The following is a 12,945-nucleotide window of genomic DNA, read 5'->3' as shown; positions in this document are numbered from 1 at the left end:
AAGCAGAACAAGTACACTAAAAACACAAATGAAAGTATGCAATAGAAAGGTTTGTTCATCAATTATCCTTTCAAGAACATAGTTGAAAATGTTTAGGTGCTTTTCACACACAAAAAAAGATAATTAAGTATTTTTAATGAAAAAGTTTAGGGTGTTTCAAATGCTTGGAATATATGTGAATCTCAGAGCATGAATTTTCTAGTAGCATGGAGTATAAGCTTGTGAGTTGCAATTTAATTTACTGAAACTAAAAACGTTAGAGATTAAGAAAGTTGTAGATACTAAAGAAAATGAAAATAAAATGAGAAAGATAAACCTACACTCAATTATGAAAATATCTACTTGAAATTTTTTTCAACTTCAGCAACTTGAAATACACATATGATACTTTCTTCTTCTGCAATAATAGTTTTGTTGAAGGTTGCTGTAATGAACTTTTATAACTATCCCCAAATTTTGTGTGTGTGTGTGTGGTACACGGGCCTCTCACTGTTGTGGCCTCTCCCGTTATGGAGCACAGGCTCCAGACACACAGGCCCAGCAGCCATGGCTCACAGGCCCAGCCGCTCCGCGGCATGTGGGATCCTCCCGGTCCAGAGCACGAACCCGTGTCCCCTGCATCAGCAGGCAGACTCTCAACCACTGCGCCACCAGGGAAGCCCCCAAATTTTAAGTATATAAGAACAAAATTTATTTTATATCCTTAGTAACATTTAGGATGTTGGATTAATTTTGGTTGGAGAGGAATGAGAAGAAAGTTGTTTGCAGAATCAAAGACTTCACCTTGATTCTTAAGAGCAAAAAACTGAATTCTCCAACAGTACTGATTAAAATACTTTTCATCTGCATAACCAAGGTAGCCTAAGCCCTTGAGTGCAAGATGCAGGTAGCACAGATCTAAATGACAAATTTGAAGTAGTTTGTGTCAAATGATAGCACTTATTGTCTACTGTTCACAAAGCATTTTAAAAACAAAAGTCACTGTTTCCCACAAATTCTGCCAGAATATTGTTTCCTTCTTTTCTTCTTTAAAAAGTGTTTTAAATCCTTGTTTCTATCAGTAATTTGAAGATAGCATGAATCCCATGGTACCACTTCTTTTCCTTCCTGTTACTAGTTTTGTAACATTATAATGCAGCTTACTGAATAGGAATTCTTGATAATATAGTAAAGGTATTGGTGACAAAAAAAATTGAAACAAAGTCTTACCTTTTTATTGAAGGACTTTGAGAAATGTTGAAGTTGAATTCTAAAACTCTTGAGTATACCATTATAATTCTTTAAGGTGGCCCAGTTTACTTCCAAAGCTACTATTACAGAGGAAGAAATTTCCAAAAATTGAGACTACCATTGAGGACAGTCTTTTTCCTAAAAATGATTTGGAAATCTGAGACCTAAGGAATGATGAGTGTGGTGATGGGAAAAGGGAATTTCTAAATTTCTGTCAGATCTCAGAATAAACTCAAATTTAATAGGAATTTTTTTCTAACATCTTGAATTTCTCTTATTTTAGGATTACTGTGATAAATGTAGGTTAGAGTATGGATAGCTCAAATGCCAACCACTATGGGTCTAGTAATTATCTAGGTCATTTTCTTATAATTGCTCCAATGTGGCCACTTAAGGGTCAGATTCTTAGTAGAGTCATTTTTCTTTTCTAAACTTAAAAAAAAAAAAAAGACCATATCCACATTGTATACCACTTCAGACCTTCCTATATATGCACTCACTTACCAATGCTGACAAATGCAAGCTCCCTACGACTTTCAAGTTGCATCAGATAATTCATGTTAATGGTTGTAGTAATGAAGCCATCACCTCTTGATAAAATCCTAAATCCCATTCACATATTGAGAATAAAGAAGAGTAGATAGTGCAGTTGTGGATATAGACAAAGGAATCCTGGGTAATCTTATGGGAGGGTTAATCCTGAAGGTATTTCACCTTAGAATTCCCTGTTAAGTAAACATTCAGAGAAAACCAAGAGATTTAAACTTTCAGTTCTGCTGCAGCTTTGAGGATATGAGCGCTAATTATGGTGTTTTCAGGGAATCTAGTTTGGTGTGGCCCAAAATGATCTCAAATATAAAGGATCCATAGAAAGGATATCTTGGGCCTGGGCCTAATATGAGAATTGGGGTTTCATGTATTGCTTCTCTTTAGAGCATGCTTTTTCAGCAGAGGTGATATCAACTCTCAGGGTGAGTATTGACGAAAAACCTCATTCTTTTTATGTATAAAGCACAGAAATACATACAGTACATAAATAGGTATGCAATTATATGAAAATTTCATGGTGAAAGAGATTAGGAGAAAATGTCTAAAAACCTTCCAAAGATGGGAAATAATGCAAAGAAAGTAGAGAAACACTGCTCTGAAGTGTACTTATGTGGACATGGGCCAAACCAGCACTACCTCAGAAGTGACTTCAGTAAGAGAGGGAAGATATGTCAGTGTGAGGACACTGAGAGTATTATATATTTTTGTTTTTAATTTATTATTTTTATTTATTTATTTTTGGCTGTGTTGGGCTTTCATTGCTGCACGCAGGCTTTCTCTAGTTGCAGCGAGTGGGGGCTACTCTTTGCAGTGCTCAGGCTTCTCATTGCGGTGGCTTCTCGTTTTGGAGCACGGGCTCTAGGTGTGCGGGCTTCAGTAGCTGTAGCACGCAGGCTCAGTAGTTGTGGCTCACAGGCTCTAGAGCACAGGCTCAGTAGTTGTGGCACACAGGCTTAGTTGCTCCAGGACATGTGGGATCTTCCTGGACCAGGGCTCAAGCCCGTGTCCTCTGCTTTGACAGGCGGATTCTGTGCCACCAGGGAAGCCCTGAGAGTATTAGATCTTTAAGCAAATATTCTAAATAGTGTATATAAACTAAAAAAGAAAAAAATTAGTTAATATGTAATCTTTTTTAAAAGTCATCCAATTTTAATCTCTCTAGAATTTAAGGACTTTCCTTAACAGATACAAAAATTAAGTCTTCTTCAATGGAGATACATCCCTGAGTACCATCCTGTTGTCTTGTTTTTACATTTCACAATAAATCAATGATACAATAATCTCAAAAAACTTAGGGTATTTTAATGATATGCAGTGTATTAGCAGTTTTTCTTCTTGATCATAAGAGGTAATAAAATACTAAAACCATGGCATATTACTGTATATTAAAGTCAAAAGAAAATTTACACAGAAATAGTAAAGAAACTAACAATACCAAATGAAGATCATATCTGTGCTATGAAATTACCCAGTCAAGGCATTCATCTTTGAAAAGTGCTGCAGCTTTTATTTTTTCTCTTTTATTGTATCCATCTTAATGGGTGTGACGTTGTTTAGCATTGTGGTTTTCATTTACATTTCACTAATGATTAATGGTGTTAAGCATCTTTTAATATGCAATTTTACTGGCCATTTTTTTAATCTTTGGAGAAATGTTTAAGTCATTTTCCCATTTTAAAACTGGGTTCTTTTTTTGTTAAGCTGTAGAAGTTCTTTCTATATTCTGGATATTAACCCCTTATTATATATATAATTTGCAAATATTTTTCCCATTCTGTGGGTTGCCATTTTATTCTGTTGATTATATCCTCTTATGCACAAAAGTTTTTAATTTTGATAATTCCAAGTTAACTACTTTTACTTTTGCTGTCATATTCAAGAAATCATTGCCAAATCCACTGTTAGAAGAAAACATTAGGAAAAAGCTTCAAAAGTGTGTCATGGCTTTAACTTTTGACATTTAGGTCTTTGATCCATTTGGGGTTAATTTTTCTGTATGTTGAAAGGTAAGGGTCCATTTTTTTTGCATGTAGATTTCTAGTTTTCCCAACGCCGCTTCTTGAAAAGAGTGTCCTTCTCCCATTGAATGATCTTGGGGGTACCCTTGTTGAAAACTGTTTCACTATATACATTAGTGATTATGTCTGAGCTTTCTGTTTTATGCCATTAGTCTTTATGTTTGTCTTTATGCCAGTACCACACTGTTTTTATTACTGTAGCTTTTGTAGTAAGTTTTGAAATCAGGAAGTGTGAGACCTCAAATTTTGTTGTTCTTTTTAAAAATTGTTTTGGCTATTTGGTGTCCCTTGAGATTGCATATGAATTTTAGGATGGGCTTTTCTATTTCTGCAAAAAAAATTCATTGGGATTTTGATAGGGATTGCATTAAATCTGTAGATTGTACTTAGGGTAGGGGTAGTATCCTCCTACGTAGATTACCTTATTTTATCCTCACAACTCTGAGGTAGGTACTATTATTTTTCTCATTTTAAGTATGTAGACACTGAAATTTAGCAAGATACAAATTTCCAAGTCCCACGTGTAGAAAGAAGGGATGTTGGAGTTTGAATTTAGGCAGTCTGAGTCCAATGCCAGAGTTCATAACCACTTCACTATGCTGCCTTTCACAGCTTTGGCAGCATGCATATAAAGCAGCAGTAAACTAGATAAGCTTTGTGCAGTGATCCAGGATTGTATTTCCCAGGTGGCAAGATGACAGAATCAATCATTTCAGTTCCCAGTGAAAATTATTTGAATATATTTTTACGTGTACTCTCACATCCTATCCTCCAAAACAGAATTTAAGTGCACGACAATTTGATAAAATGTATAAAAGTAAGTCTTTGTAGAATGAGCAATGTAAGGGATAATAATACCTTTTGCTAGATGACAAGAGAAAGTTGAAAGTAAATGAACTTAAAAAAAAAAAAGGTTTGGGAGGTACAATATGACTGTGAGCTGAACAGGAAGGAGCAGGTGTAGCAGATGCCAGGATGGAGCACACAAGGTCTCCAGGACCCAGGGTACCAGCACCCAGGGCAAAAGCAGTGACTTCATAGGAGCCTGGGCCAGACATACCTGCTGGTATTGGATGGTCTCCTGGGGAGGCAGGGGGTCTCTGTGGCTGTCTCTGGGGTCATAAAAGCTGGTGGCGGAAATATTTGGGGAGAGTTCATCTACTGGAACTCTTGCTGGAGGCAGATATTTCGCTTGGGTCTATACCACCAAGACCTGGCCCCACTCAACAACCTGTAGGCTCTAGTGCTGGGATGCATCAGGCCAAAGAACCAACAGGGCAGGAGCACAGCCCCACCCATTAGCAGACAGGCTGCCTAAAAACTTCTTGAGCCCACCTCAGACATGGCCACCTTGAGACATGGCCCCTGACACGTCCCAGCCCAGCAGAGGGCCAAGACCCAGTTCTATCCACCAGTGGGCAGGCATCAGCCCATTCCACAAGGAAGCCTACCCAAGCCTCTATACCAGACTCATCTGCCAAGCGGCAGACAGCAGAAGCAAGAAAACTGCAATCCTGCAGCCTGTGGAACTGAGTCTGCAAACACAGGTCAGAACCTACCCTGGGACCAGGTTGTCCCTGGCCCTTGGGCAACAAGAGTGGAATCAACTGCTAGGACACATGGGACATCCCCTACAGAGGGCCACTTATTCAGGGTTGAGAAACATAACTAACCTTCCATATACATAAGAATACAAACATAAACTTAAGACAATGAGACAGCAGAGGAATATGTTCCAGATGGAGGAACAAGATAAAACCCCAAAGCAACAACTAAGTAACATGGAGATAGGCAATACACCCAAAAGAACTTAGAATAATGATTGTAAAGATGATCCAAGAACACGAAAAAGAATGGATGCACAGAGCAAGAAGTTACAAGAAGTTTTTAACAAAGAGAAAATATAAAGAAAAAAAAAGATGAGCAATAAAATAAAAAGTACTAGAAGGAATCAGTGGCGGACTAACTGAGGCAGAAGAATGCCTAAGTGAGATGGAAGAATAGTGGAAATCACTGCATGGAACAGAATACAGAAAAAAGAATGAAAAGAAATGAGGATGGTCTAAGAGACCTCTGGGATAACATTAAATGCACCAACATTCATATTATAGGGGTCCCAGAAGGAGAAAAGAGACAGACGACCTGAGAAAATATTTGAAGAGATAATAGCTGAAAACTTCCCTAACATGGGAAAGGAAACAGTCACCCAAATTCAGGAAGCACAGAGAGTCCCATACAGGATTAATGCAAGGAGGAACACGCTGAGAGTAATCAAATTGACAAAAATTATAGACAAAAAAATTAAAGCAACAAGGGAAAAGCAACAAATAACAGACAAAGGAACTCCCATAGGTTATCATCAGCTGATTTCTCAGCAGAAACTCTGCAGGCCAGAAGGGAGTGGCACAGTATATTTAAAGTGATGAAAGGGAAGAACCTATAACCAAGAATAGTCTCCCCAGCAAGGGTCTCATTCAGATTCTAAGGAAATCAAAGGTTTACAGACAAACAAAAACTAAGAGAATTTATCACCACCAGACCAGCTTTGCAACAAATGCTTAACTTCTCTAGGGGGAAAAGAAAAGGCCACAACTAGAAACAAGAAACTTACGAATGGGAAACCTCACTGGTAAAGGCAAACATACAGTAAAGGTGGGAAATCATCTACACACAAATATATCAGAATGAGCAATCGTGAGAAGAGGAGAGCACAAATGCAAGATATTGGAAATGCATTTGAAATTAAAAGACCAGCAACTTAAAACAATCTTGCTTATATATAGACTGCTATATCAAAACCTCAGGTTAACTGCAAACTGAAAATCTACAACATATACACAAAAAAGAAAAGAATCCAAACCCACACTAAAGATAGTCATCAAATCACAAGGGGATAAAAAATCACAAGAGAACAAAAGAGGAAGGGGAAAAAAAGGCCTACAAAAACAAATCCAAAACAATTAACAAAATGGCAATAAGAACATACATATCAATAATTACCTTAAATGTAAATGGATTAAATGCTCCAACCAAAAGACACTGACTGAATCGATACAAAAACAACACCCATATGTCTGCTGTCTACAAGATCTGGATCTGAAGACCCACTTCAGATCCAGGGACACATACAGACTGAAAGTGAAGGGATGGAAAAATGTATTCCATGCAAATGGAAATCAAAAGAAAGCTGGAGTAGCAATACTCATATCAGACAAAATAGACTTTAAAATAAAGACTGTTACAAGAGACAAAGAAGGACACTACATAATGATCAAGAGATCAATCCAAAGAGAAGATATAACAATTGTAAATAAATATGCACCCAACATAGGAACACCTCAACATACGAGGTAAATACTAACAGCCATAAAGGGAGTAATCAATAGTAACACAATAATAGTGGGGGACTTTAACACTCCACTTATATCAATGGACAGATCATACAGACAGAAATCAATAAGGAAAAACAGGCCTTAAATGACACATTAGACCAGATGGACTTAACTGATATTTATAGAGCATTCCATCCAAAACCAGCAGAATACACATCTCAAGTGTACATGGAACAGTCTCCAGGATTGATCACATGCTGGCCAACAAAGTGAGCCTTGGTAAATTTAAGAAAGTGAAATCACATCAAGCATCTTTTCCGACCACAACACTGAGATTAGAAGTCAACTACAAGAAAAAAATTGTAAAAAAACAAACACATGAAGGCTAAAAAATATGCTACTAAACCGTCAATGAATCACTAAAGAAATCAAAGAGGAAATCGAAAAGTACTGAGACAAAAGTATGATGATCCAAAACCTATGGGATGCAGCAAAAGCAGTTCTAAGATGAAGTTTATAGCAATACAGTCTTACCTTAGGAAACAAGAAAAATCTGAAATAAACGACTTAAACTTATACCTAAAGCAACTACAGAAAGAAGAACAAAAAAACCCAAGTTTAGTAGAATGAAAGAAATCATAAGGATCAGAGCAGAAATGAATGAAATAGAGACTAAGAAAACAACAGAAAAGATCAATGAAACTAAAAGCTGATTCTTAGAAAAGATAAACAAAATTGATAAACCTTTAGCCAGACTTATAAACTAAAAGAGGGAGAGGGCTCAAAACAATAAAACTAGAAATGAAAAAGGAGAAGTTAGAGTGGACATCACAGAAACACAAAGGATCATAAGAGACTACTACAAGCAACTATATGCCAATAAAAGGGACAACCTGGAAGAAATGGACAAATTCCTAGAAAAGCACAACCTTCCAAGACTGAATCGGGAAGAAATAGAAAATATAAACAGAGCAATCACAAGCACTGAAATTGAGACTGTGATTAAAAATCTTCCAACAAACAAAAGTCTAGGACCAGATGGCTTCACAGGCGAATTCTATCAAACATTTAGAGAAGAGCTAACACCTTCTCAAACTCTTCCAAAATATAGCAGAGGCAGGAACACTCCCAAACTCATTCTATGAGGCCACCATCACCCTGATACCAAAACCAGACAAAGATGTCACAAAGGAAGAAAACTACAGGCCAATATCACTGATGAACATAGATGCAAAAATCCTCAATAAAATCTAGCAAACAGAATCCAACAGCACATTAAAAGGATCATACACCATGATCAAGTGGGGTTTATCCCAGGAATGCAAGGATTCTTCAATATACAGAAATCAATCAACGTGATACACCATATTAACAAATTGAAGGAGAAAAATCATGTGATCATCTCTATAGATGCAGAGAAAGCTTTCGACAAAATTCAACACCCATTTATGATAAAAACCCTCCAGAAAGTACGCATAGAGGGAACTTACCTCAACATAATAAAGGCCATATATGACAAACCCACAGCCAACACTGTTCTCAATGGTGAAAAACTGAAACCATTTTCTCCAAGATCAGGAACAAGACAATGTCGTCCACTCTCACCACTATTATTCAACATAGTTTTGGAAGTTTTAACCACAGCAATCAGAGAAGAAAAAGAAATAAAATGAATCCAAATCAGAAAAGAAGTAAAGCTGTCACTGTTTGCAGATGACATGATAGTATACATAGAGAATCCTAAAAATGCTACCAGAAAACTACTAGAGCTAATCAATGAATTTGGTAGAGTAGCAGGATACAAAATTAATGCACAGAAATCTCTTGCATTCCTATACACTAATGATGAAAAATCTGAAAGAGAAATTAAGGAAACACTCCCATTTACCACTGCAACAAAAAAAATAAAATACCTAGGAATAAACCTACTTAAGGAGGAAAAAGACCTGTAGGCAGAAAACTATAAGACACTGATGAAAGAAATTAAAGATGATACGAACAGATGGAGAGATATACCATGTTCTTGGATTGGAAAAATCAACATTGTGAAAATGACTATAATACCTAAAGCAATCTACAGATCCAATGCAATCCCTATCAAACTACCAATGGCATTTTTCACAGAACTAGAACAAAAAAATTTCACAATTTGTATGGAAACACAAAAGATCCCAAATAGCCAAAGCAATCTTGAGAAAGAAAAGCAGAGCTGGAGGAATCAGGCTCCCTGACTTCACACTATACTACAAAGCCACAGTAATCAAGACAGTATAGTACTGGCACAAAAACAGAAATATAGATCAATGGAACAGGATAGAAAGCACAGAGATAATCCCACACACATATGGTCACCTTATTTTTGATAAAGGAGGCAAGGCTATACAATGGAGAAAACACAGCCCCTTTAATAAGTGGTGCTGGGAAAACTGGACAGCTACATGTAAAAGAATGAAATTAGAACACTTCCCAATACCATACACAAAAATAAACTCAAAATGGATTAAAGACATAAATGTATGGCCAGACACTATCAAACTCTTAGAGGAAAACATAGGCAGAACACTCTATGACATAAATCACAGCAAGATCCTTTTAGACCCACCTCCTAGAGAAATGGAAATAAAAACAAAAAGAAACAAATGGGACCTAATGAAACTTCAAAGCTTTTGCACAGCAAAGGAAACCATAAACAAGACGAAAAGACAACCCTCAGAATGGGAGAAAATATTTGCAAATGAAGCAACTGAAAAAGGATTAATCTCCAAAATTTACAAGCCGCTCATGGAGCTCAATATCAAAAAAACAAACCAATCCAAAACTGGGCAGAAGACCTAAATAGACATTTCTCCAAAGGAGGTATACAGATTGCCAACGAACACATGAAAGGATGCTCAACATCACTAATCATTAGAGAAATGCAAATCAAAACTACAATGAGGTATCACCTCACACCCGTCAGAATGGCCATCATCAAAATATCTACAAACAATAAATGCTGGAGAGGGTGTGGAGAAAAGAGAACCCTCTTGCACTGTTGGTGGGAATGGAAATTGATATAGCCAGTATGGAGAACAGTATGGAGGTTCCTTAAAAAACTAAAAATAGAACTACCATACGACCCAGCAATCCCACAACCGGGCATATACCCTGAGAAAACCATAATTCAAAGAGAGTCAAGGACCACAATGTTCATTGCAATTCTATTTACAATAGCCAGGACATGGAAGCAACCTAAGTGTCCATCGACAGATGAATGGATAAAGAAGATGTGGCACATATTTACAATGGAATATTACTCAGCCATAAAAGGAAATGAAATTGAGTTATTTGTAGTGAGGTGGATGGACCTAGAGTCTGTCATACAGTGAAGTAAGTCAGAAAGAGAAAAACAAATACCCATGCTAACATATATGTATGGAATCTAGGGACAAGACAGGAATAAAGATGCAGACCTGCTAGAGAATGGACTTGAGGATACGGGGAGGGCGAAGGCTAAGCTGGGACAGAGAGTGGCATGCACATATATACACTACCAAACGTAAAATAGATAGCTAGTGGGAAGCAGCCGCATAGCATAGGGAGATCAGCTCAGTGCTTTGTGACCACCTAGAGGGGTGGGATAGGGAGGGTGGGAGAGAGGGACATGCAAGAGGGAAGAGATATGGGGATATATGTCTATGTATAACTGATTCACTTTGTTATAAAGCAGAAACTAACACACCATTGTAAAGCAATTATACTCCCATAAAGATCTTTAAAAAAAATTGAAATAAAATACCAGAATTTCCGAAAAAAATAAATAAAGACTTATTTAATAAAAGGCTATAGTAGTCAAGACAGTGTGATACTGACATTAGGATAAATGTATAGATTAATGGAACAGGACAGAGTGTTAGTAATAAACCCACTTATATATATTGTCAATTGATTTTTGTAAGACAGGCCAAGGTGACCGGATAAAAGGATAGTCTTTACAAAAAGGTACTAGAACTACTGAGAAGCCATTTTGAAAAGACAAAAAAAAACTCACAAAAACGCAGCCTCTATTTTCACCATACACAAAAATGAACTCAAACAAATCACAGACCTTAAATATATGTTAAAACTATAAAACTTCTAGAAGAAAACTTGAGAGAATATCTTAACTTGGAAAAGGCAAAGATTTGTTAGATAGAAAATGCAAAATATCACCAGTTATAAGAGAAATTTGATAAATGGATCTTCACCGAAATAAAAAACTTCTCTTTTAAAGATTCTCTTAAGGAAATGGAAAAGGAAGACCGAGTGAGAGAAAAGATTTGCATCTCACATACCTGACAGGATTTGTATCAAGAATTTATAAAGGGGTTTCCCTGGTGGCACAGTGGTTAAGAATCTGCCTGCCAATGCAGGGGCACGGGTTTGAGCCCTGTTCTGGGAAGATCCCACATGCCATGAAGCAACTAAGCCCGTGCGCCACAACTACTAAGCCTGTGCTCTAGAGCCCGTGAGCCACAACTACTGAATCCCATGCACCTAGAGCCCGTGCTCTGCAACAAGAGAAGCCACTGCAATGAGAAGCCCATGCACCACAAGCAAGAGTAGCCCCAGCTTTCTGCAACTAGAGAAAAACCCACGCGCAGCCACGAAGACCCAACACAGCCAAAAATAAGATAAATTTATTTTAAAAAATTTATAGACCTCTTAAAATTCATGAATAAAAAAACAGGCAAAAGAGTTGTACAAAAACTTCATAAAAGAAGATATACGAATGATCTGTAAGTGTATGAAAAGAAGCTCAACATCATTAGTCATCAGGAAATTGCAAATTAAAACCACAGTGAGATAGCACAACACTCATACTAGAATAGCTAAAATTAAAAAGACTGGTAATACTAAGTGTTGATAAGATGGAGCAACTGTAGCTCACTTTGGAAAACAATTTGACAATTTTTTATGAAGTTAAATTTATACTTACCATATGCCACAGCACTGCCACTCCTACATACTTACCCGAGAGAAATAAAACCATATGTCCACACTAAAACTTGTACGTGAACACTCATAGCAACTTTATTCCAAATACAATGAAATGCTATGAAAAAATTAAAAGGAACAAATTACTGGTTCATGCAACAGCACTGATGTATCTCAAAAACCTTATGCTAAGTGAAAAGTAGGCAGACATTAGAGTATGTACTGTATGACTCCATTTATATTTAATTCTACAACAGGAAATACATCTATAGTGAGAGTGGTTACCTGGGCCAGGATTGACTGCAAACAGGCAAGCCACTACTACTCATTTGGAGTTTTCATTGAAGATAAAACCCATTTGCTACCATCCTTGCCCTGAACCAATTCAAATCCACTGTCAGGGATTTTACTTTTCAAGTCCACCCAAGGAAGCAGAAACCACATCAGGTATTTTAACAGAAAATTTAATATATTCAAATGTTAGACTCATATTAGAGGACTTAAAAGGAAAAAGTCAAACACTAAGGTAACACAAAGATTAAAAAAAAATTTAGGAAGCAGTTACCATGCCTAAACAAAGGAAATAAATTTAGGTTATCGCAACCTAAAAGCTTGGCAAACGGGCACTCATGGAGCTCTGAGGAGAACGTTCTGCCAAGCTGGTGCTTGTACCAGGAGCTTGGTGTAAGGTACCCACAGAGATGGGACTCAGACCTTTGAAAAAGGGTCACCAGAAAGCTGGTGTTGGTATCTCTGAGGGAAAGTGATAAAGCTGTTATGGAAGTTAAGGATAAAACAAAACACACTGCCACTACCAGTGTGCAGAAATGCGCTGGGCAATGCCGAAAGACTAGCACCCC

Source organism: Mesoplodon mirus (assembly GCF_964341445.2).
Source record: "Mesoplodon mirus genome assembly, chromosome: 1".
NCBI lineage: Eukaryota > Metazoa > Chordata > Mammalia > Artiodactyla > Ziphiidae > Mesoplodon > Mesoplodon mirus.
Note: the sequence above shows the minus strand (reverse complement) of the source record.